Consider the following 25,583-nt stretch of genomic DNA (forward strand, 5'->3'; position numbering starts at 1 on the left):
ACTTGCAGAAACATGTTTATTTCTGCTGAAAAACACGTTTTGACCCTTCCTGCACACTGGGGTTAAGAGCTGAGTGTGTGGGCTCCTCTGAGCCTTGCTGTTACATGGTGATTCAGTTGTCTGAAAAAACGCGTTTATTTCGGGCTGAAAAACACGTTTTGAAAAGTGTTCTGTTACTGCCCCATAACTTACATGGGGTTGACCAAACTTGCAGAAACATGTTTATTTCTGCTGAAAAACACGTTTTGACCCTTTCTGCACACTGGGGTTAAGATCTGAGTGTGTGGGCTCCTCTGAGCCTTGCTGTTACATGGGGATTCAGTTGTCTGAAAAAACGCGTTTATTTCGGGCTGAAAAACACGTTTTGAAAAGTGTGCTGTTACTGTCCCATAACTTACATGGGGTTGACCAAACTTGCAGAAACATGTTTATTTCTGCTGAAAAACACGTTTTGACACTTTCTGCACACTGGGGTTAAGAGCTGAGTGTGTGGGCTCTTCTGAGCCTTGCTGTTGCATGGGGATTCAGTTGTCTGAAAAAACGCGTTTATTTCGGGCTGAAAAACACGTTTTGAAAAGTGTTCTGTTACTGCCCCATAACTTACATGGGGTTGACCAAACTTGCAGAAACATGTTTATTTCTGCTGAAAAACACGTTTTGACCCTTCCTGCACACTGGGGTTAAGAGCTGAGTGTGTGGGCTCTTCTGAGCCTTGCTGTTACATGGTGATTCAGTTGTCTGAAAAAACGCGTTTATTTCGGGCTGAAAAACACGTTTTGAAAAGTGTTCTGTTACTGCCCCATAACTTACATGGGGTTGACCAAACTTGCAGAAACATGTTTATTTCTGCTGAAAAACACGTTTTGACACTTTCTGCACACTGGGGCTAAGAGCTGAGTGTGTGGGCTCCTCTGAGCCTTGCTGTTACATGGGGATTCAGTTGTCTGAAAAAACGCGTTTATTTCGGGCTGAAAAACACGTTTTGAAAAGTGTTCTGTTACTGCCCCATAACTTACATGGGGTTGACCAAACTTGCAGAAACATGTTTATTTCTGCTGAAAAACACGTTTTGACTCTTTCTGCACACTGGGGTTAAGAGCTGAGTGTGTGGGCTCTTCTGAGCCTTGCTGTTGCATGGGGATTCAGTTGTCTGAAAAAACGCGTTTATTTCGGGCTGAAAAACACGTTTTGAAAAGTGTTCTGTTACTGCCCCATAACTTACATGGGGTTGACCAAACTTGCAGAAACATGTTTATTTCTGCTGAAAAACACGTTTTGACCCTTCCTGCACACTGGGGTTAAGAGCTGAGTGTGTGGGCTCCTCTGAGCCTTGCTGTTACATGGTGATTCAGTTGTCTGAAAAAACGCGTTTATTTCGGGCTGAAAAACACGTTTTGAAAAGTGTTCTGTTACTGCCCCATAACTTACATGGGGTTGACCAAACTTGCAGAAACATGTTTTTTTCTGCTGAAAAACACGTTTTGACCCTTTCTGCACACTGGGGTTAAGATCTGAGTGTGTGTGCTCTTCTGAGCCTTGCTGTTACATGGTGATTCAGTTGTCTGAAAAAACGCGTTTATTTCGGGCTGAAAAACACGTTTTGAAAAGTGTTCTGTTACTGCCCCATAACTTACATGGGGTTGACCAAACTTGCAGAAACATGTTTATTTCTGCTGAAAAACACGTTTTGACCCTTTCTGCACACTGGGGTTAAGATCTGAGTGTGTGGGCTCCTCTGAGCCTTGCTGTTACATGGGGATTCAGTTGTCTGAAAAAACGCGTTTATTTCGGGCTGAAAAACACGTTTTGAAAAGTGTTCTGTTACTTCCCCATAACTTACATGGGGTTAACCAAACTTGCAGAAACATGTTTATTTCTGCTGAAAAACACGTTTTTACCCTTTCTGCACACTAGGGTTAAGATCTGAGTGTGTGGGCTCCTCTGAGTCTTGCTGTTACATGGGGATTCAGTTGTCTGAAAAAACGCGTTTATTTCGGGCTGAAAAACACGTTTTGAAAAGTGTGCTGTTACTGTCCCATAACTTACATGGGGTTGACCAAACTTGCAGAAACATGTTTATTTCTGCTGAAAAACACGTTTTGACCCTTCCTGCACACTGGGGTTAAGAGCTGAGTGTGTGGGCTCCTCTGAGCCTTGCTGTTACATGGTGATTCAGTTGTCTGAAAAAACGCGTTTATTTCGGGCTGAAAAACACGTTTTGAAAAGTGTTCTGTTACTGCCCCATAACTTACATGGGGTTGACCAAACTTGCAGAAACATGTTTATTTCTGCTGAAAAACACGTTTTGACCCTTTCTGCACACTGGGGTTAAGATCTGAGTGTGTGGGCTCCTCTGAGCCTTGCTGTTACATGGGGATTCAGTTGTCTGAAAAAACGCGTTTATTTCGGGCTGAAAAACACGTTTTGAAAAGTGTGCTGTTACTGTCCCATAACTTACATGGGGTTGACCAAACTTGCAGAAACATGTTTATTTCTGCTGAAAAACACGTTTTGACACTTTCTGCACACTGCGGTTAAGAGCTGAGTGTGTGGGCTCTTCTGAGCCTTGCTGTTGCATGGGGATTCAGTTGTCTGAAAAAACGCGTTTATTTCGGGCTGAAAAACACGTTTTGAAAACTGTTCTGTTACTGCCCCATAACTTACATGGGGTTGACCAAACTTGCAGAAACATGTTTATTTCTGCTGAAAAACACGTTTTGACCCTTCCTGCACACTGGGGTTAAGAGCTGAGTGTGTGGGCTCCTCTTAGCCTTGCTGTTACATGGTGATTCAGTTGTCTGAAAAAACGCGTTTATTTCGGGCTGAAAAACACGTTTTGAAAAGTGTTCTGTTACTGCCCCATAACTTACATGGGGTTGACCAAACTTGCAGAAACATGTTTATTTCTGCTGAAAAACACGTTTTGACCCTTCCTGCACACTGGGGTTAAGAGCTGAGTGTGTGGGCTCCTCTGAGCCTTGCTGTTACATGGTGATTCAGTTGTCTGAAAAAACGCGTTTATTTCGGGCTGAAAAACACGTTTTGAAAAGTGTTCTGTTACTGCCCCATAACTTACATGGGGTTGACCAAACTTGCAGAAACATGTTTTTTTCTGCTGAAAAACACGTTTTGACCCTTTCTGCACACTGGGGTTAAGATCTGAGTGTGTGGGCTCTTCTGAGCCTTGCTGTTACATGGTGATTCAGTTGTCTGAAAAAACGCGTTTATTTCGGGCTGAAAAACACGTTTTGAAAAGTGTTCTGTTACTGCCCCATAACTTACATGGGGTTGACCAAACTTGCAGAAACATGTTTATTTCTGCTGAAAAACACGTTTTGACCCTTTCTGCACACTGGGGTTAAGATCTGAGTGTGTGGGCTCCTCTGAGCCTTGCTGTTACATGGGGATTCAGTTGTCTGAAAAAACGCGTTTATTTCGGGCTGAAAAACACGTTTTGAAAAGTGTTCTGTTACTTCCCCATAACTTACATGGGGTTAACCAAACTTGCAGAAACATGTTTATTTCTGCTGAAAAACACGTTTTTACCCTTTCTGCACACTAGGGTTAAGATCTGAGTGTGTGGGCTCCTCTGAGTCTTGCTGTTACATGGGGATTCAGTTGTCTGAAAAAACGCGTTTATTTCGGGCTGAAAAACACGTTTTGAAAAGTGTGCTGTTACTGTCCCATAACTTACATGGGGTTGACCAAACTTGCAGAAACATGTTTATTTCTGCTGAAAAACACGTTTTGACCCTTCCTGCACACTGGGGTTAAGAGCTGAGTGTGTGGGCTCCTCTGAGCCTTGCTGTTACATGGTGATTCAGTTGTCTGAAAAAACGCGTTTATTTCGGGCTGAAAAACACGTTTTGAAAAGTGTTCTGTTACTGCCCCATAACTTACATGGGGTTGACCAAACTTGCAGAAACATGTTTATTTCTGCTGAAAAACACGTTTTGACCCTTTCTGCACACTGGGGTTAAGATCTGAGTGTGTGGGCTCCTCTGAGCCTTGCTGTTACATGGGGATTCAGTTGTCTGAAAAAACGCGTTTATTTCGGGCTGAAAAACACGTTTTGAAAAGTGTGCTGTTACTGTCCCATAACTTACATGGGGTTGACCAAACTTGCAGAAACATGTTTATTTCTGCTGAAAAACACGTTTTGACACTTTCTGCACACTGCGGTTAAGAGCTGAGTGTGTGGGCTCTTCTGAGCCTTGCTGTTGCATGGGGATTCAGTTGTCTGAAAAAACGCGTTTATTTCGGGCTGAAAAACACGTTTTGAAAAGTGTTCTGTTACTGCCCCATAACTTACATGGGGTTGACCAAACTTGCAGAAACATGTTTATTTCTGCTGAAAAACACGTTTTGACCCTTCCTGCACACTGGGGTTAAGAGCTGAGTGTGTGGGCTCCTCTTAGCCTTGCTGTTACATGGTGATTCAGTTGTCTGAAAAAACGCGTTTATTTCGGGCTGAAAAACACGTTTTGAAAAGTGTTCTGTTACTGCCCCATAACTTACATGGGGTTGACCAAACTTGCAGAAACATGTTTATTTCTGCTGAAAAACACGTTTTGACCCTTTCTGCACACTGGGGTTAAGATCTGAGTGTGTGGGCTCCTCTGAGCCTTGCTGTTACATGGGGATTCAGTTGTCTGAAAAAACGCGTTTATTTCGGGCTGAAAAACACGTTTTGAAAAGTGTGCTGTTACTGTCCCATAACTTACATGGGGTTGACCAAACTTGCAGAAACATGTTTATTTCTGCTGAAAAACACGTTTTGACACTTTCTGCACACTGGGGTTAAGAGCTGAGTGTGTGGGCTCTTCTGAGCCTTGCTGTTGCATGGGGATTCAGTTGTCTGAAAAAACGCGTTTATTTCGGGCTGAAAAACACGTTTTGAAAAGTGTTCTGTTACTGCCCCATAACTTACATGGGGTTGACCAAACTTGCAGAAACATGTTTATTTCTGCTGAAAAACACGTTTTGACTCTTTCTGCACACTGGGGTTAAGAGCTGAGTGTGTGGGCTCTTCTGAACCTTGCTGTTACATGGGGATTCAGTTGTCTGAAAAAACGCGTTTATTTCGGGCTGAAAAACACGTTTTGAAAAGTGTTCTGTTACTTCCCCATAACTTACATGGGGTTAACCAAACTTGCAGAAACATGTTTATTTCTGCTGAAAAACACGTTTTTACCCTTTCTGCACACTAGGGTTAAGATCTGAGTGTGTGGGCTCCTCTGAGCCTTGCTGTTACATGGGGATTCAGTTGTCTGAAAAAACGCGTTTATTTCGGGCTGAAAAACACGTTTTGAAAAGTGTGCTGTTACTGTCCCATAACTTACATGGGGTTGACCAAACTTGCAGAAACATGTTTATTTCTGCTGAAAAACACGTTTTGACACTTTCTGCACACTGGGGCTAAGAGCTGAGTGTGTGGGCTCCTCTGAGCCTTGCTGTTACATGGGGATTCAGTTGTCTGAAAAAACGCGTTTATTTCGGGCTGAAAAACACGTTTTGAAAAGTGTTCTGTTACTGCCCCATAACTTACATGGGGTTGACCAAACTTGCAGAAACATGTTTATTTCTGCTGAAAAACACGTTTTGACTCTTTCTGCACACTGGGGTTAAGAGCTGAGTGTGTGGGCTCTTCTGAACCTTGCTGTTACATGGGGATTCAGTTGTCTGAAAAAACGCGTTTATTTCGGGCTGAAAAACACGTTTTGAAAAGTGTTCTGTTACTTCCCCATAACTTACATGGGGTTAACCAAACTTGCAGAAACATGTTTATTTCTGCTGAAAAACACGTTTTTACCCTTTCTGCACACTAGGGTTAAGATCTGAGTGTGTGGGCTCCTCTGAGCCTTGCTGTTACATGGGGATTCAGTTGTCTGAAAAAACGCGTTTATTTCGGGCTGAAAAACACGTTTTGAAAAGTGTGCTGTTACTGTCCCATAACTTACATGGGGTTGACCAAACTTGCAGAAACATGTTTTTTTCTGCTGAAAAACACGTTTTGACCCTTTCTGCACACTGGGGTTAAGATCTGAGTGTGTGGGCTCTTCTGAGCCTTGCTGTTACATGGTGATTCAGTTGTCTGAAAAAACGCGTTTATTTCGGGCTGAAAAACACGTTTTGAAAAGTGTTCTGTTACTGCCCCATAACTTACATGGGGTTGACCAAACTTGCAGAAACATGTTTATTTCTGCTGAAAAACACGTTTTGACCCTTTCTGCACACTGGGGTTAAGATCTGAGTGTGTGGGCTCCTCTGAGCCTTGCTGTTACATGGGGATTCAGTTGTCTGAAAAAACGCGTTTATTTCGGGCTGAAAAACACGTTTTGAAAAGTGTTCTGTTACTTCCCCATAACTTACATGGGGTTAACCAAACTTGCAGAAACATGTTTATTTCTGCTGAAAAACACGTTTTTACCCTTTCTGCACACTAGGGTTAAGATCTGAGTGTGTGGGCTCCTCTGAGTCTTGCTGTTACATGGGGATTCAGTTGTCTGAAAAAACGCGTTTATTTCGGGCTGAAAAACACGTTTTGAAAAGTGTGCTGTTACTGTCCCATAACTTACATGGGGTTGACCAAACTTGCAGAAACATGTTTATTTCTGCTGAAAAACACGTTTTGACCCTTCCTGCACACTGGGGTTAAGAGCTGAGTGTGTGGGCTCCTCTGAGCCTTGCTGTTACATGGTGATTCAGTTGTCTGAAAAAACGCGTTTATTTCGGGCTGAAAAACACGTTTTGAAAAGTGTTCTGTTACTGCCCCATAACTTACATGGGGTTGACCAAACTTGCAGAAACATGTTTATTTCTGCTGAAAAACACGTTTTGACCCTTTCTGCACACTGGGGTTAAGATCTGAGTGTGTGGGCTCCTCTGAGCCTTGCTGTTACATGGGGATTCAGTTGTCTGAAAAAACGCGTTTATTTCGGGCTGAAAAACACGTTTTGAAAAGTGTGCTGTTACTGTCCCATAACTTACATGGGGTTGACCAAACTTGCAGAAACATGTTTATTTCTGCTGAAAAACACGTTTTGACACTTTCTGCACACTGCGGTTAAGAGCTGAGTGTGTGGGCTCTTCTGAGCCTTGCTGTTGCATGGGGATTCAGTTGTCTGAAAAAACGCGTTTATTTCGGGCTGAAAAACACGTTTTGAAAAGTGTTCTGTTACTGCCCCATAACTTACATGGGGTTGACCAAACTTGCAGAAACATGTTTATTTCTGCTGAAAAACACGTTTTGACCCTTCCTGCACACTGGGGTTAAGAGCTGAGTGTGTGGGCTCCTCTTAGCCTTGCTGTTACATGGTGATTCAGTTGTCTGAAAAAACGCGTTTATTTCGGGCTGAAAAACACGTTTTGAAAAGTGTTCTGTTACTGCCCCATAACTTACATGGGGTTGACCAAACTTGCAGAAACATGTTTATTTCTGCTGAAAAACACGTTTTGACCCTTTCTGCACACTGGGGTTAAGATCTGAGTGTGTGGGCTCCTCTGAGCCTTGCTGTTACATGGGGATTCAGTTGTCTGAAAAAACGCGTTTATTTCGGGCTGAAAAACACGTTTTGAAAAGTGTGCTGTTACTGTCCCATAACTTACATGGGGTTGACCAAACTTGCAGAAACATGTTTATTTCTGCTGAAAAACACGTTTTGACACTTTCTGCACACTGGGGTTAAGAGCTGAGTGTGTGGGCTCTTCTGAGCCTTGCTGTTGCATGGGGATTCAGTTGTCTGAAAAAACGCGTTTATTTCGGGCTGAAAAACACGTTTTGAAAAGTGTTCTGTTACTGCCCCATAACTTACATGGGGTTGACCAAACTTGCAGAAACATGTTTATTTCTGCTGAAAAACACGTTTTGACTCTTTCTGCACACTGGGGTTAAGAGCTGAGTGTGTGGGCTCTTCTGAACCTTGCTGTTACATGGGGATTCAGTTGTCTGAAAAAACGCGTTTATTTCGGGCTGAAAAACACGTTTTGAAAAGTGTTCTGTTACTTCCCCATAACTTACATGGGGTTAACCAAACTTGCAGAAACATGTTTATTTCTGCTGAGAAACACGTTTTTACCCTTTCTGCACACTAGGGTTAAGATCTGAGTGTGTGGGCTCCTCTGAGCCTTGCTGTTACATGGGGATTCAGTTGTCTGAAAAAACGCGTTTATTTCGGGCTGAAAAACACGTTTTGAAAAGTGTGCTGTTACTGTCCCATAACTTACATGGGGTTGACCAAACTTGCAGAAACATGTTTATTTCTGCTGAAAAACACGTTTTGACACTTTCTGCACACTGGGGCTAAGAGCTGAGTGTGTGGGCTCCTCTGAGCCTTGCTGTTACATGGGGATTCAGTTGTCTGAAAAAACGCGTTTATTTCGGGCTGAAAAACACGTTTTGAAAAGTGTTCTGTTACTGCCCCATAACTTACATGGGGTTGACCAAACTTGCAGAAACATGTTTATTTCTGCTGAAAAACACGTTTTGACTCTTTCTGCACACTGGGGTTAAGAGCTGAGTGTGTGGGCTCTTCTGAACCTTGCTGTTACATGGGGATTCAGTTGTCTGAAAAAACGCGTTTATTTCGGGCTGAAAAACACGTTTTGAAAAGTGTTCTGTTACTTCCCCATAACTTACATGGGGTTAACCAAACTTGCAGAAACATGTTTATTTCTGCTGAAAAACACGTTTTTACCCTTTCTGCACACTAGGGTTAAGATCTGAGTGTGTGGGCTCCTCTGAGCCTTGCTGTTACATGGGGATTCAGTTGTCTGAAAAAACGCGTTTATTTCGGGCTGAAAAACACGTTTTGAAAAGTGTGCTGTTACTGTCCCATAACTTACATGGGGTTGACCAAACTTGCAGAAACATGTTTATTTCTGCTGAAAAACACGTTTTGACCCTTCCTGCACACTGGGGTTAAGAGCTGAGTGTGTGGGCTCCTCTGAGCCTTGCTGTTACATGGTGATTCAGTTGTCTGAAAAAACGCGTTTATTTCGGGCTGAAAAACACGTTTTGAAAAGTGTTCTGTTACTGCCCCATAACTTACATGGGGTTGACCAAACTTGCAGAAACATGTTTATTTCTGCTGAAAAACACGTTTTGACCCTTTCTGCACACTGGGGTTAAGATCTGAGTGTGTGGGCTCCTCTGAGCCTTGCTGTTACATGGGGATTCAGTTGTCTGAAAAAACGCGTTTATTTCGGGCTGAAAAACACGTTTTGAAAAGTGTGCTGTTACTGCCCCATAACTTACATGGGGTTGACCAAACTTGCAGAAACATGTTTATTTCTGCTGAAAAACACGTTTTGACCCTTTCTGCACACTGGGGTTAAGAGCTGAGTGTGTGGGCTCTTCTGAGCCTTGCTGTTGCATGGGGATTCAGTTGTCTGAAAAAACGCGTTTATTTCGGGCTGAAAAACACGTTTTGAAAAGTGTTCTGTTACTGCCCCATAACTTACATGGGGTTGACCAAACTTGCAGAAACATGTTTATTTCTGCTGAAAAATACGTTTTGACCCTTCCTGCACACTGGGGTTAAGAGCTGAGTGTGTGGGCTCCTCTGAGCCTTGCTGTTACATGGTGATTCAGTTGTCTGAAAAAACGCGTTTATTTCGGGCTGAAAAACACGTTTTGAAAAGTGTTCTGTTACTGCCCCATAACTTACATGGGGTTGACCAAACTTGCAGAAACATGTTTATTTCTGCTGAAAAACACGTTTTGACTCTTTCTGCACACTGGGGTTAAGAGCTGAGTGTGTGGGCTCTTCTGAGCCTTGCTGTTGCATGGGGATTCAGTTGTCTGAAAAAACGCGTTTATTTCGGGCTGAAAAACACGTTTTGAAAAGTGTTCTGTTACTGCCCCATAACTTACATGGGGTTGACCAAACTTGCAGAAACATGTTTATTTCTGCTGAAAAACACGTTTTGACCCTTCCTGCACACTGGGGTTAAGAGCTGAGTGTGTGGGCTCTTCTGAGCCTTGCTGTTGCATGGGGATTCAGTTGTCTGAAAAAACGCGTTTATTTCGGGCTGAAAAACACGTTTTGAAAAGTGTTCTGTTACTGCCCCATAACTTACATGGGGTTGACCAAACTTGCAGAAACATGTTTATTTCTGCTGAAAAACACGTTTTGACCCTTCCTGCACACTGGGGTTAAGAGCTGAGTGTGTGGGCTCCTCTGAGCCTTGCTGTTACATGGTGATTCAGTTGTCTGAAAAAACGCGTTTATTTCGGGCTGAAAAACACGTTTTGAAAAGTGTTCTGTTACTGCCCCATAACTTACATGGGGTTGACCAAACTTGCAGAAACATGTTTATTTCTGCTGAAAAACACGTTTTGACCCTTTCTGCACACTGGGGTTAAGATCTGAGTGTGTGGGCTCCTCTGAGCCTTGCTGTTACATGGGGATTCAGTTTTCTGAAAAAACGCGTTTATTTCGGGCTGAAAAACACGTTTTGAAAAGTGTGCTGTTACTGTCCCATAACTTACATGGGGTTGACCAAACTTGCAGAAACATGTTTATTTCTGCTGAAAAACACGTTTTGACACTTTCTGCACACTGGGGCTAAGAGCTGAGTGTGTGGGCTCCTCTGAGCCTTGCTGTTACATGGGGATTCAGTTGTCTGAAAAAACGCGTTTATTTCGGGCTGAAAAACACGTTTTGAAAAGTGTTCTGTTACTGCCCCATAACTTACATGGGGTTGACCAAACTTGCAGAAACATGTTTATTTCTGCTGAAAAACACGTTTTGACTCTTTCTGCACACTGGGGTTAAGAGCTGAGTGTGTGGGCTCCTCTGAGCCTTGCTGTTACATGGTGATTCAGTTGTCTGAAAAAACGCGTTTATTTCGGGCTGAAAAACACGTTTTGAAAAGTGTTCTGTTACTGCCCCATAACTTACATGGGGTTGACCAAACTTGCAGAAACATGTTTATTTCTGCTGAAAAACACGTTTTGACTCTTTCTGCACACTGGGGTTAAGAGCTGAGTGTGTGGGCTCTTCTGAGCCTTGCTGTTGCATGGGGATTCAGTTGTCTGAAAAAACGCGTTTATTTCGGGCTGAAAAACACGTTTTGAAAAGTGTTCTGTTACTGCCCCATAACTTACATGGGGTTGACCAAACTTGCAGAAACATGTTTATTTCTGCTGAAAAACACGTTTTGACCCTTCCTGCACACTGGGGTTAAGAGCTGAGAGTGTGGGCTCTTCTGAACCTTGCTGTTACATGGGGATTCAGTTGTCTGAAAAAACGCGTTTATTTCGGGCTGAAAAACACGTTTTGAAAAGTGTTCTGTTACTTCCCCATAACTTACATGGGGTTAACCAAACTTGCAGAAACATGTTTATTTCTGCTGAAAAACACGTTTTGACCCTTTCTGCACACTGGGGTTAAGATCTGAGTGTGTGGGCTCCTCTGAGCCTTGCTGTTACATGGGGATTCAGTTTTCTGAAAAAACGCGTTTATTTCGGGCTGAAAAACACGTTTTGAAAAGTGTGCTGTTACTGTCCCATAACTTACATGGGGTTGACCAAACTTGCAGAAACATGTTTATTTCTGCTGAAAAACACGTTTTTACACTTTCTGCACACTGGGGCTAAGAGCTGAGTGTGTGGGCTCCTCTGAGCCTTGCTGTTACATGGGGATTCAGTTGTCTGAAAAAACGCGTTTATTTCGGGCTGAAAAACACGTTTTGAAAAGTGTTCTGTTACTGCCCCATAACTTACATGGGGTTGACCAAACTTGCAGAAACATGTTTATTTCTGCTGAAAAACACGTTTTGACTCTTTCTGCACACTGGGGTTAAGAGCTGAGTGTGTGGGCTCCTCTGAGCCTTGCTGTTACATGGTGATTCAGTTGTCTGAAAAAACGCGTTTATTTCGGGCTGAAAAACACGTTTTGAAAAGTGTTCTGTTACTGCCCCATAACTTACATGGGGTTGACCAAACTTGCAGAAACATGTTTATTTCTGCTGAAAAACACGTTTTGACTCTTTCTGCACACTGGGGTTAAGAGCTGAGTGTGTGGGCTCCTCTGAGCCTTGCTGTTACATGGGGATTCAGTTGTCTGAAAAAACGCGTTTATTTCGGGCTGAAAAACACGTTTTGAAAAGTGTTCTGTTACTGCCCCATAACTTACATGGGGTTGACCAAACTTGCAGAAACATGTTTATTTCTGCTGAAAAACACGTTTTGACCCTTCCTGCACACTGGGGTTAAGAGCTGAGAGTGTGGGCTCTTCTGAACCTTGCTGTTACATGGGGATTCAGTTGTCTGAAAAAACGCGTTTATTTCGGGCTGAAAAACACGTTTTGAAAAGTGTGCTGTTACTGTCCCATAACTTACATGGGGTTGACCAAACTTGCAGAAACATGTTTATTTCTGCTGAAAAACACGTTTTGACACTTTCTGCACACTGGGGCTAAGAGCTGAGTGTGTGGGCTCCTCTGAGCCTTGCTGTTACATGGGGATTCAGTTGTCTGAAAAAACGCGTTTATTTCGGGCTGAAAAACACGTTTTGAAAAGTGTTCTGTTACTGCCCCATAACTTACATGGGGTTGACCAAACTTGCAGAAACATGTTTATTTCTGCTGAAAAACACGTTTTGACTCTTTCTGCACACTGGGGTTAAGAGCTGAGTGTGTGGGCTCTTCTGAACCTTGCTGTTACATGGGGATTCAGTTGTCTGAAAAAACGCGTTTATTTCGGGCTGAAAAACACGTTTTGAAAAGTGTTCTGTTACTTCCCCATAACTTACATGGGGTTAACCAAACTTGCAGAAACATGTTTATTTCTGCTGAAAAACACGTTTTTACCCTTTCTGCACACTAGGGTTAAGATCTGAGTGTGTGGGCTCCTCTGAGCCTTGCTGTTACATGGGGATTCAGTTGTCTGAAAAAACGCGTTTATTTCGGGCTGAAAAACACGTTTTGAAAAGTGTGCTGTTACTGTCCCATAACTTACATGGGGTTGACCAAACTTGCAGAAACATGTTTTTTTCTGCTGAAAAACACGTTTTGACCCTTTCTGCACACTGGGGTTAAGATCTGAGTGTGTGGGCTCTTCTGAGCCTTGCTGTTACATGGTGATTCAGTTGTCTGAAAAAACGCGTTTATTTCGGGCTGAAAAACACGTTTTGAAAAGTGTTCTGTTACTGCCCCATAACTTACATGGGGTTGACCAAACTTGCAGAAACATGTTTATTTCTGCTGAAAAACACGTTTTGACCCTTTCTGCACACTGGGGTTAAGATCTGAGTGTGTGGGCTCCTCTGAGCCTTGCTGTTACATGGGGATTCAGTTGTCTGAAAAAACGCGTTTATTTCGGGCTGAAAAACACGTTTTGAAAAGTGTTCTGTTACTTCCCCATAACTTACATGGGGTTAACCAAACTTGCAGAAACATGTTTATTTCTGCTGAAAAACACGTTTTTACCCTTTCTGCACACTAGGGTTAAGATCTGAGTGTGTGGGCTCCTCTGAGTCTTGCTGTTACATGGGGATTCAGTTGTCTGAAAAAACGCGTTTATTTCGGGCTGAAAAACACGTTTTGAAAAGTGTGCTGTTACTGTCCCATAACTTACATGGGGTTGACCAAACTTGCAGAAACATGTTTATTTCTGCTGAAAAACACGTTTTGACCCTTCCTGCACACTGGGGTTAAGAGCTGAGTGTGTGGGCTCCTCTGAGCCTTGCTGTTACATGGTGATTCAGTTGTCTGAAAAAACGCGTTTATTTCGGGCTGAAAAACACGTTTTGAAAAGTGTTCTGTTACTGCCCCATAACTTACATGGGGTTGACCAAACTTGCAGAAACATGTTTATTTCTGCTGAAAAACACGTTTTGACCCTTTCTGCACACTGGGGTTAAGATCTGAGTGTGTGGGCTCCTCTGAGCCTTGCTGTTACATGGGGATTCAGTTGTCTGAAAAAACGCGTTTATTTCGGGCTGAAAAACACGTTTTGAAAAGTGTGCTGTTACTGTCCCATAACTTACATGGGGTTGACCAAACTTGCAGAAACATGTTTATTTCTGCTGAAAAACACGTTTTGACACTTTCTGCACACTGCGGTTAAGAGCTGAGTGTGTGGGCTCTTCTGAGCCTTGCTGTTGCATGGGGATTCAGTTGTCTGAAAAAACGCGTTTATTTCGGGCTGAAAAACACGTTTTGAAAAGTGTTCTGTTACTGCCCCATAACTTACATGGGGTTGACCAAACTTGCAGAAACATGTTTATTTCTGCTGAAAAACACGTTTTGACCCTTCCTGCACACTGGGGTTAAGAGCTGAGTGTGTGGGCTCCTCTTAGCCTTGCTGTTACATGGTGATTCAGTTGTCTGAAAAAACGCGTTTATTTCGGGCTGAAAAACACGTTTTGAAAAGTGTTCTGTTACTGCCCCATAACTTACATGGGGTTGACCAAACTTGCAGAAACATGTTTATTTCTGCTGAAAAACACGTTTTGACCCTTTCTGCACACTGGGGTTAAGATCTGAGTGTGTGGGCTCCTCTGAGCCTTGCTGTTACATGGGGATTCAGTTGTCTGAAAAAACGCGTTTATTTCGGGCTGAAAAACACGTTTTGAAAAGTGTGCTGTTACTGTCCCATAACTTACATGGGGTTGACCAAACTTGCAGAAACATGTTTATTTCTGCTGAAAAACACGTTTTGACACTTTCTGCACACTGGGGTTAAGAGCTGAGTGTGTGGGCTCTTCTGAGCCTTGCTGTTGCATGGGGATTCAGTTGTCTGAAAAAACGCGTTTATTTCGGGCTGAAAAACACGTTTTGAAAAGTGTTCTGTTACTGCCCCATAACTTACATGGGGTTGACCAAACTTGCAGAAACATGTTTATTTCTGCTGAAAAACACGTTTTGACTCTTTCTGCACACTGGGGTTAAGAGCTGAGTGTGTGGGCTCTTCTGAACCTTGCTGTTACATGGGGATTCAGTTGTCTGAAAAAACGCGTTTATTTCGGGCTGAAAAACACGTTTTGAAAAGTGTTCTGTTACTTCCCCATAACTTACATGGGGTTAACCAAACTTGCAGAAACATGTTTATTTCTGCTGAAAAACACGTTTTTACCCTTTCTGCACACTAGGGTTAAGATCTGAGTGTGTGGGCTCCTCTGAGCCTTGCTGTTACATGGGGATTCAGTTGTCTGAAAAAACGCGTTTATTTCGGGCTGAAAAACACGTTTTGAAAAGTGTGCTGTTACTGTCCCATAACTTACATGGGGTTGACCAAACTTGCAGAAACATGTTTATTTCTGCTGAAAAACACGTTTTGACACTTTCTGCACACTGGGGCTAAGAGCTGAGTGTGTGGGCTCCTCTGAGCCTTGCTGTTACATGGGGATTCAGTTGTCTGAAAAAACGCGTTTATTTCGGGCTGAAAAACACGTTTTGAAAAGTGTTCTGTTACTGCCCCATAACTTACATGGGGTTGACCAAACTTGCAGAAACATGTTTATTTCTGCTGAAAAACACGTTTTGACTCTTTCTGCACACTGGGGTTAAGAGCTGAGTGTGTGGGCTCTTCTGAACCTTGCTGTTACATGGGGATTCAGTTGTCTGAAAAAACGCGTTTATTTCGGGCTGAAAAACACGTTTTGAAAAGTGTTCTGTTACTTCCCCATAACTTACATGGGGTTAACCAAACTTGCAGAAACATGTTTATTTCTGCTGAAAAACACGTTTTTACCCTTTCTGCACACTAGGGTTAAGATCTGAGTGTGTGGGCTCCTCTGAGCCTTGCTGTTACATGGGGATTCAGTTGTCTGAAAAAACGCGTTTATTTCGGGCTGAAAAACACGTTTTGAAAAGTGTGCTGTTACTGTCCCATAACTTACATGGGGTTGACCAAACTTGCAGAAACATGTTTATTTCTGCTGAAAAACACGTTTTGACCCTTCCTGCACACTGGGGTTAAGAGCTGAGTGTGTGGGCTCCTCTGAGCCTTGCTGTTACATGGTGATTCAGTTGTCTGAAAAAACGCGTTTATTTCGGGCTGAAAAACACGTTTTGAAAAGTGTTCTGTTACTGCCCCATAACTTACATGGGGTTGACCAAACTTGCAGAAACATGTTTATTTCTGCTGAAAAACACGTTTTGACCCTTTCTGCACACTGGGGTTAAGATCTGAGTGTGTGGGCTCCTCTGAGCCTTGCTGTTACATGGGGATTCAGTTGTCTGAAAAAACGCGTTTATTTCGGGCTGAAAAACACGTTTTGAAAAGTGTGCTGTTACTGCCCCATAACTTACATGGGGTTGACCAAACTTGCAGAAACATGTTTATTTCTGCTGAAAAACACGTTTTGACCCTTTCTGCACACTGGGGTTAAGAGCTGAGTGTGTGGGCTCTTCTGAGCCTTGCTGTTGCATGGGGATTCAGTTGTCTGAAAAAACGCGTTTATTTCGGGCTGAAAAACACGTTTTGAAAAGTGTTCTGTTACTGCCCCATAACTTACATGGGGTTGACCAAACTTGCAGAAACATGTTTATTTCTGCTGAAAAATACGTTTTGACCCTTCCTGCACACTGGGGTTAAGAGCTGAGTGTGTGGGCTCCTCTGAGCCTTGCTGTTACATGGTGATTCAGTTGTCTGAAAAAACGCGTTTATTTCGGGCTGAAAAACACGTTTTGAAAAGTGTTCTGTTACTGCCCCATAACTTACATGGGGTTGACCAAACTTGCAGAAACATGTTTATTTCTGCTGAAAAACACGTTTTGACTCTTTCTGCACACTGGGGTTAAGAGCTGAGTGTGTGGGCTCTTCTGAGCCTTGCTGTTGCATGGGGATTCAGTTGTCTGAAAAAACGCGTTTATTTCGGGCTGAAAAACACGTTTTGAAAAGTGTTCTGTTACTGCCCCATAACTTACATGGGGTTGACCAAACTTGCAGAAACATGTTTATTTCTGCTGAAAAACACGTTTTGACCCTTCCTGCACACTGGGGTTAAGAGCTGAGTGTGTGGGCTCTTCTGAGCCTTGCTGTTGCATGGGGATTCAGTTGTCTGAAAAAACGCGTTTATTTCGGGCTGAAAAACACGTTTTGAAAAGTGTTCTGTTACTGCCCCATAACTTACATGGGGTTGACCAAACTTGCAGAAACATGTTTATTTCTGCTGAAAAACACGTTTTGACCCTTCCTGCACACTGGGGTTAAGAGCTGAGTGTGTGGGCTCCTCTGAGCCTTGCTGTTACATGGTGATTCAGTTGTCTGAAAAAACGCGTTTATTTCGGGCTGAAAAACACGTTTTGAAAAGTGTTCTGTTACTGCCCCATAACTTACATGGGGTTGACCAAACTTGCAGAAACATGTTTATTTCTGCTGAAAAACACGTTTTGACCCTTTCTGCACACTGGGGTTAAGATCTGAGTGTGTGGGCTCCTCTGAGCCTTGCTGTTACATGGGGATTCAGTTGTCTGAAAAAACGCGTTTATTTCGGGCTGAAAAACACGTTTTGAAAAGTGTGCTGTTACTGTCCCATAACTTACATGGGGTTGACCAAACTTGCAGAAACATGTTTATTTCTGCTGAAAAACACGTTTTGACACTTTCTGCACACTGGGGCTAAGAGCTGAGTGTGTGGGCTCCTCTGAGCCTTGCTGTTACATGGGGATTCAGTTGTCTGAAAAAACGCGTTTATTTCGGGCTGAAAAACACGTTTTGAAAAGTGTTCTGTTACTGCCCCATAACTTACATGGGGTTGACCAAACTTGCAGAAACATGTTTATTTCTGCTGAAAAACACGTTTTGACTCTTTCTGCACACTGGGGTTAAGAGCTGAGTGTGTGGGCTCCTCTGAGCCTTGCTGTTACATGGTGATTCAGTTGTCTGAAAAAACGCGTTTATTTCGGGCTGAAAAACACGTTTTGAAAAGTGTTCTGTTACTGCCCCATAACTTACATGGGGTTGACCAAACTTGCAGAAACATGTTTATTTCTGCTGAAAAACACGTTTTGACTCTTTCTGCACACTGGGGTTAAGAGCTGAGTGTGTGGGCTCTTCTGAGCCTTGCTGTTGCATGGGGATTCAGTTGTCTGAAAAAACGCGTTTATTTCGGGCTGAAAAACACGTTTTGAAAAGTGTTCTGTTACTGCCCCATAACTTACATGGGGTTGACCAAACTTGCAGAAACATGTTTATTTCTGCTGAAAAACACGTTTTGACCCTTCCTGCACACTGGGGTTAAGAGCTGAGAGTGTGGGCTCTTCTGAACCTTGCTGTTACATGGGGATTCAGTTGTCTGAAAAAACGCGTTTATTTCGGGCTGAAAAACACGTTTTGAAAAGTGTTCTGTTACTTCCCCATAACTTACATGGGGTTAACCAAACTTGCAGAAACATGTTTATTTCTGCTGAAAAACACGTTTTGACCCTTTCTGCACACTGGGGTTAAGATCTGAGTGTGTGGGCTCCTCTGAGCCTTGCTGTTACATGGGGATTCAGTTTTCTGAAAAAACGCGTTTATTTCGGGCTGAAAAACACGTTTTGAAAAGTGTGCTGTTACTGTCCCATAACTTACATGGGGTTGACCAAACTTGCAGAAACATGTTTATTTCTGCTGAAAAACACGTTTTTACACTTTCTGCACACTGGGGCTAAGAGCTGAGTGTGTGGGCTCCTCTGAGCCTTGCTGTTACATGGGGATTCAGTTGTCTGAAAAAACGCGTTTATTTCGGGCTGAAAAACACGTTTTGAAAAGTGTTCTGTTACTGCCCCATAACTTACATGGGGTTGACCAAACTTGCAGAAACATGTTTATTTCTGCTGAAAAACACGTTTTGACTCTTTCTGCACACTGGGGTTAAGAGCTGAGTGTGTGGGCTCCTCTGAGCCTTGCTGTTACATGGTGATTCAGTTGTCTGAAAAAACGCGTTTATTTCGGGCTGAAAAACACGTTTTGAAAAGTGTTCTGTTACTGCCCCATAACTTACATGGGGTTGACCAAACTTGCAGAAACATGTTTATTTCTGCTGAAAAACACGTTTTGACTCTTTCTGCACACTGGGGTTAAGAGCTGAGTGTGTGGGCTCCTCTGAGCCTTGCTGTTACATGGGGATTCAGTTGTCTGAAAAAACGCGTTTATTTCGGGCTGAAAAACACGTTTTGAAAAGTGTTCTGTTACTGCCCCATAACTTACATGGGGTTGACCAAACTTGCAGAAACATGTTTATTTCTGCTGAAAAACACGTTTTGACCCTTCCTGCACACTGGGGTTAAGAGCTGAGAGTGTGGGCTCTTCTGAACCTTGCTGTTACATGGGGATTCAGTTGTCTGAAAAAACGCGTTTATTTCGGGCTGAAAAACACGTTTTGAAAAGTGTTCTGTTACTTCCCCATAACTTACATGGGGTTAACCAAACTTGCAGAAACATGTTTATTTCTGCTGAAAAACACGTTTTTACCCTTTCTGCACACTAGGGTTAAGATCTGAGTGTGTGGGCTCCTCTGAGTCTTGCTGTTACATGGGGATTCAGTTGTCTGAAAAAACGCGTTTATTTCGGGCTGAAAAACACGTTTTGAAAAGTGTGCTGTTACTGTCCCATAACTTACATGGGGTTGACCAAACTTGCAGAAACATGTTTATTTCTGCTGAAAAACACGTTTTGACCCTTCCTGCACACTGGGGTTAAGAGCTGAGTGTGTGGGCTCCTCTGAGCCTTGCTGTTACATGGTGATTCAGTTGTCTGAAAAAACGTGTTTATTTCGGGCTGAAAAACACGTTTTGAAAAGTGTTCTGTTACTGCCCCATAACTTACATGGGGTTGACCAAACTTGCAGAAACATGTTTATTTCTGCTGAAAAACACGTTTTGACCCTTTCTGCACACTGGGGTTAAGATCTGAGTGTGTGGGCTCCTCTGAGCCTTGCTGTTACATGGGGATTCAGTTGTCTGAAAAAACGCGTTTATTTCGGGCTGAAAAACACGTTTTGAAAAGTGTGCTGTTACTGTCCCATAACTTACATGGGGTTGACCAAACTTGCAGAAACATGTTTATTTCTGCTGAAAAACACGTTTTGACACTTTCTGCACACTGGGGTTAAGAGCTGAGTGTGTGGGCTCTTCTGAGCCTTGCTGTTGCATGGGGATTCAGTTGTCTGAAAAAACGCGTTTATTTCGGGCTGAAAAACACGTTTTGAAAAGTGTTCTGTTACTGCCCCATAACTTACATGGGGTTGACCAAACTTGCAGAAACATGTTTATTTCTGCTGAAAAACACGTTTTGACCCTTCCTGCACACTGGGGTTAAGAGCTGAGTGTGTGGGCTCCTCTTAGCCTTGCTGTTACATGGTGATTCAGTTGTCTGAAAAAACGCGTTTATTTCGGGCTGAAAAACACGTTTTGAAAAGTGTTCTGTTACTGCCCCATAACTTACATGGGGTTGACCAAACTTGCAGAAACATGTTTATTTCTGCTGAAAAACACGTTTTGACCCTTCCTGCACACTGGGGTTAAGAGCTGAGTGTGTGGGCTCCTCTGAGCCTTGCTGTTACATGGTGATTCAGTTGTCTGAAAAAACGCGTTTATTTCGGGCTGAAAAACACGTTTTGAAAAGTGTTCTGTTACTGCCCCATAACTTACATGGGGTTGACCAAACTTGCAGAAACATGTTTATTTCTGCTGAAAAACACGTTTTGACCCTTTCTGCACACTGGGGTTAAGATCTGAGTGTGTGGGCTCCTCTGAGCCTTGCTGTTACATGGGGATTCAGTTGTCTGAAAAAACGCGTTTATTTCGGGCTGAAAAACACGTTTTGAAAAGTGTGCTGTTACTGTCCCATAACTTACATGGGGTTGACCAAACTTGCAGAAACATGTTTATTTCTGCTGAAAAACACGTTTTGACACTTTCTGCACACTGGGGCTAAGAGCTGAGTGTGTGGGCTCCTCTGAGCCTTGCTGTTACATGGGGATTCAGTTGTCTGAAAAAACGCGTTTATTTCGGGCTGAAAAACACGTTTTGAAAAGTGTTCTGTTACTGCCCCATAACTTACATGGGGTTGACCAAACTTGCAGAAACATGTTTATTTCTGCTGAAAAACACGTTTTGACTCTTTCTGCACACTGGGGTTAAGAGCTGAGTGTGTGGGCTCCTCTGAGCCTTGCTGTTACATGGTGATTCAGTTGTCTGAAAAAACGCGTTTATTTCGGGCTGAAAAACACGTTTTGAAAAGTGTGCTGTTACTGTCCCATAACTTACATGGGGTTGACCAAACTTGCAGAAACATGTTTATTTCTGCTGAAAAACACGTTTTGACACTTTCTGCACACTGGGGTTAAGAGCTGAGAGTGTGGGCTCTTCTGAACCTTGCTGTTACATGGGGATTCAGTTGTCTGAAAAAACGCGTTTATTTCGGGCTGAAAAACACGTTTTGAAAAGTGTTCTTTTACTGCCCCATAACTTACATGGGGTTGACCAAACTTGCAGAAACATGTTTATTTCTGCTGAAAAACACGTTTTGACCCTTCCTGCACACTGGGGTTAAGAGCTGAGTGTGTGGGCTCCTCTGAGCCTTGCTGTTACATGGTGATTCAGTTGTCTGAAAAAACGCGTTTATTTCGGGCTGAAAAACACGTTTTGAAAAGTGTTCTGTTACTGCCCCATAACTTACATGGGGTTGACCAAACTTGCAGAAACATGTTTATTTCTGCTGAAAAACACGTTTTGACTCTTTCTGCACACTGGGGTTAAGAGCTGAGTGTGTGGGCTCTTCTGAGCCTTGCTGTTGCATGGGGATTCAGTTGTCTGAAAAAACGCGTTTATTTCGGGCTGAAAAACACGTTTTGAAAAGTGTTCTGTTACTGCCCCATAACTTACATGGGGTTGACCAAACTTGCAGAAACATGTTTATTTCTGCTGAAAAACACGTTTTGACCCTTCCTGCACACTGGGGTTAAGAGCTGAGAGTGTGGGCTCTTCTGAACCTTGCTGTTACATGGGGATTCAGTTGTCTGAAAAAACGCGTTTATTTCGGGCTGAAAAACACGTTTTGAAAAGTGTTCTGTTACTGCCCCATAACTTACATGGGGTTGACCAAACTTGCAGAAACACGTTTATTTCTGCTGAAAAACACGTTTTTACCCTTTCTGCACACTGGGGTTAAGATCTGAGTGTGTGGGCTCCTCTGAGTCTTGCTGTTACATGGGGATTCAGTTGTCTGAAAAAACGCGTTTATTTCGGGCTGAAAAACACGTTTTGAAAAGTGTTCTGTTACTGCCCCATAACTTACATGGGGTTGACCAAACTTGCAGAAACATGTTTATTTCTGCTGAAAAACACGTTTTGACCCTTTCTGCACACTGGGGTTAAGATCTGAGTGTGTGGGCTCCTCTGAGCTTGCTGTTACATGGGGATTCAGTTGTCTGAAAAAAACGCGTTTATTTCGGGCTGAAAAACACGTTTTGAAAAGTGTGCTGTTACTGTCCCATAACTTACATGGGGTTGACCAAACTTGCAGAAACATGTTTATTTCTGCTGAAAAACACGTTTTGACACTTTCTGCACACTGGGGTTAAGAGCTGAGTGTGTGGGCTCTTCTGAGCCTTGCTGTTGCATGGGGATTCAGTTGTCTGAAAAAACGCGTTTATTTCGGGCTGAAAAACACGTTTTGAAAAGTGTTCTGTTACTGCCCCATAACTTACATGGGGTTGACCAAACTTGCAGAAACATGTTTATTTCTGCTCAAAAACACGTTTTGACCCTTCCTGCACACTGGGGTTAAGAGCTGAGTGTGTGGGCTCCTCTGAGCCTTGCTGTTACATGGTGATTCAGTTGTCTGAAAAAACGCGTTTATTTCGGGCTGAAAAACACGTTTTGAAAAGTGTTCTGTTACTGCCCCATAACTTACATGGGGTTGACCAAACTTGCAGAAACATGTTTATTTCTGCTGAAAAACACGTTTTGACCCTTTCTGCACACTGGGGTTAAGATCTGAGTGTGTGGGCTCCTCTGAGCCTTGCTGTTACATGGGGATTCAGTTGTCTGAAAAAACGCGTTTATTTCGGGCTGAAAAACACGTTTTGAAAAGTGTGCTGTTACTGTCCCATAACTTACATGGGGTTGACCAAACTTGCAGAAACATGTTTATTTCTGCTGAAAAACACGTTTTGACACTCTCTGCACACTGGGGCTAAGAGCTGAGTGTGTGGGCTCCTCTGAGCCTTGCTGTTACATGGGGATTCAGTTGTCTGAAAAAACGCGTTTATTTCGGGCTGAAAAACACGTTTTGAAAAGTGTTCTGTTACTGCCCCATAACTTACATGGGGTTGACCAAACTTGCAGAAACATGTTTATTTCTGCTGAAAAACACGTTTTGACCCTTCCTGCACACTGGGGTTAAGAGCTGAGTGTGTGGGCTCTTCTGAGCCTTGCTGTTACATGGTGATTCAGTTGTCTGAAAAAACGCGTTTATTTCGGGCTGAAAAACACGTTTTGAAAAGTGTTCTGTTACTGCCCCATAACTTACATGGGGTTGACCAAACTTGCAGAAACATGTTTATTTCTGCTGAAAAACACGTTTTGACCCTTTCTGCACACTGGGGTTAAGATCTGAGTGTGTGGGCTCTTCTGAGCCTTGCTGTTACATGGTGATTCAGTTGTCTGAAAAAACGCGTTTATTTCGGGCTGAAAAACACGTTTTGAAAAGTGTTCTGTTACTGCCCCTTAACTTACATGGGGTTGACCAAACTTGCAGAAACATGTTTATTTCTGCTGAAAAACACGTTTTGACCCTTTCTGCACACTGGGGTTAAGATCTGAGTGTGTGGGCTCCTCTGAGCCTTGCTGTTACATGGGGATTCAGTTGTCTGAAAAAACGCGTTTATTTCGGGCTGAAAAACACGTTTTGAAAAGTGTGCTGTTACTGTCCCATAACTTACATGGGGTTGACCAAACTTGCAGAAACATGTTTATTTCTGCTGAAAAACACGTTTTGACACTTTCTGCACACTGGGGCTAAGAGCTGAGTGTGTGGGCTCCTCTGAGCCTTGCTGTTACATGGGGATTCAGTTGTCTGAAAAAACGCGTTTATTTCGGGCTGAAAAACACGTTTTGAAAAGTGTTCTGTTACTGCCCCATAACTTACATGGGGTTGACCAAACTTGCAGAAACATGTTTATTTCTGCTGAAAAACACGTTTTGACTCTTTCTGCACACTGGGGTTAAGAGCTGAGTGTGTGGGCTCTTCTGAAACTTGCTGTTACATGGGGATTCAGTTGTCTGAAAAAACGCGTTTATTTCGGGCTGAAAAACACGTTTTGAAAAGTGTTCTGTTACTTCCCCATAACTTACATGGGGTTAACCAAACTTGCAGAAACATGTTTATTTCTGCTGAAAAACACGTTTTTACCCTTTCTGCACACTAGGGTTAAGATCTGAGTGTGTGGGCTCCTCTGAGCCTTGCTGTTACATGGGGATTCAGTTGTCTGAAAAAACGCGTTTATTTCGGGCTGAAAAACACGTTTTGAAAAGTGTGCTGTTACTGTCCCATAACTTACATGGGGTTGACCAAACTTGCAGAAACATGTTTATTTCTGCTGAAAAACACGTTTTGACCCTTCCTGCACACTGGGGTTAAGAGCTGAGTGTGTGGGCTCCTCTGAGCCTTGCTGTTACATGGTGATTCAGTTGTCTGAAAAAACGCGTTTATTTCGGGCTGAAAAACACGTTTTGAAAAGTGTTCTGTTACTGCCCCATAACTTACATGGGGTTGACCAAACTTGCAGAAACATGTTTATTTCTGCTGAAAAACACGTTTTGACCCTTTCTGCACACTGGGGTTAAGATCTGAGTGTGTGGGCTCCTCTGAGCCTTGCTGTTACATGGGGATTCAGTTGTCTGAAAAAACGCGTTTATTTCGGGCTGAAAAACACGTTTTGAAAAGTGTGCTGTTACTGTCCCATAACTTACATGGGGTTGACCAAACTTGCAGAAACATGTTTATTTCTGCTGAAAAACACGTTTTGACACTTTCTGCACACTGGGGTTAAGAGCTGAGTGTGTGGGCTCTTCTGAGTCTTGCTGTTGCATGGGGATTCAGTTGTCTGAAAAAACACGTTTATTTCGGGCTGAAAAACACGTTTTGAAAAGTGTTCTGTTACTGCCCCATAACTTACATGGGGTTGACCAAACTTGCAGAAACATGTTTATTTCTGCTGAAAAACACGTTTTGACCCTTCCTGCACACTGGGGTTAAGAGCTGAGTGTGTGGGCTCCTCTTAGCCTTGCTGTTACATGGTGATTCAGTTGTCTGAAAAAACGCGTTTATTTCGGGCTGAAAAACACGTTTTGAAAAGTGTTCTGTTACTGCCCCATAACTTACATGGGGTTGACCAAACTTGCAGAAACATGTTTATTTCTGCTGAAAAACACGTTTTGACCCTTTCTGCACACTGGGGTTAAGAGCTGAGTGTGTGGGCTCTTCTGAGCCTTGCTGTTGCATGGGGATTCAGTTGTCTGAAAAAACGCGTTTATTTCGGGCTGAAAAACACGTTTTGAAAAGTGTTCTGTTACTGCCCCATAACTTACATGGGGTTGACCAAACTTGCAGAAACATGTTTATTTCTGCTGAAAAACACGTT

Source organism: Lepisosteus platostomus, chromosome 9, assembly GCF_059453375.1.
Source record: "Lepisosteus platostomus isolate fLepPlt1 chromosome 9, fLepPlt1.hap1, whole genome shotgun sequence".
Classification (NCBI taxonomy): Eukaryota; Metazoa; Chordata; class Actinopteri; order Semionotiformes; family Lepisosteidae; genus Lepisosteus; species Lepisosteus platostomus.